Source organism: Convolutriloba macropyga, chromosome 13 (genome assembly GCF_964194025.1).
Source record: "Convolutriloba macropyga chromosome 13, txConMacr16.3, whole genome shotgun sequence".
NCBI classification, from domain to species: domain Eukaryota; kingdom Metazoa; phylum Xenacoelomorpha; order Acoela; family Convolutidae; genus Convolutriloba; species Convolutriloba macropyga.
This window is the reverse complement of record NC_134480.1, coordinates 37,918,660-37,919,949: the sequence shown is the minus strand read 5'-3', so window position 1 is coordinate 37,919,949 and position 1,290 is coordinate 37,918,660.

The window sequence follows — 1,290 nt, the reverse complement described above, 5'->3', positions numbered from 1 at the left end:
TTTTATTATTATTATTATTATTATTATTATTATTATTATTATTATTTTTATTATTATTATTATTATTAATATTAATCATTTATTTTTTTATTATTGATTTTTGAAATCTTTTTCGACACTTTTAGACTCAATGTCTGTTGATATTAGCAGGTCGTGCAAAAACGTATGCCTGAAAGAACAAATCGGGGCCTAGATGCAAGTAGCCGTAAAGCGAAAAAAAGAGTTCTTGAGATTGCAGAAGAGCAGCTCAAAAACAAATACTGGATGGTGTACTTCGACGATAACTCTTCCCAAGTTTCTGGAGCAACCATAGTTGCATCAAACTTGGAACTTTGGAAAGAACAAAAATTGAGGTGAAGTCAACATTGTATTTCCAAAAATTTCAAAAATTTCTTGAACGCATTGTCTTGTAGCTGAGTTAGTTTCGATCAACTCCAAATTCAAAATTGAGAAAAATAGGCAGTTAATTTAACTTTGTTGAGGTTTAACAAGTATAACGGTGTATCCCTTTAGGTAGGATGCAAAGTTAGCGTAAAGTACAATCAGAGAGATCCAAGTACTGGTAGTTACTATTGGGTTGGAACTGTGATGACAGTTGGACACAAGTCTTTTTGTGAAGGAGAAGCCAAACAGCTCAACTTCAGGTGATCGAAAGTAACGGAGACGTAAGCTTTATTCCTATCGTTCAACGGGAAGATCCCGATCTCACTGTTTACGAGGACTTGAGCCAAATTCTTCTGAACGAAGACAATGGTGCCTCCCAACAGAAAAAAAATCAAGTTTTGTTACTAGTTCGCAGGAAAAGCTAACCCGTGAAATGCCTCTTGAAACCAGTGACCACGATGTCAACGATAATCCCCAGGAAAATGAAAACGGTGATGAGAACGATACGTTTACGACACTCAACCCACAAGAAGTTAAAGAGTATATGAGCAACGTTGGAAACAAAAGTTTTTGTCAAGCAGGTACGGGGTTAAATAGCAGCGGAAATAGTGATCTGAATTTGTCAGCACAATGTCTCAAAGTTTTGTGCGGGTAACAATGATGCACCAAAGAGCTCTACGCCGGCCAATAGGAAAGTGAAAAGATGCAAGCTCGTGAATCCGGAAGACATAACTGAAATGGAGGTACGGAGAGCAGATATGGAGGCTGCTAGCGCCATAAGGGAGGCAGCTGATAAAATCAAAGAGGCTGCTGTCATGATCGTGAACTCTATGCAAGAGCTAAAGCCAGAAATCAAGGCACTATCAAATCGAAATTACAGAGAAATCCAAATGTCGACAAATGCGG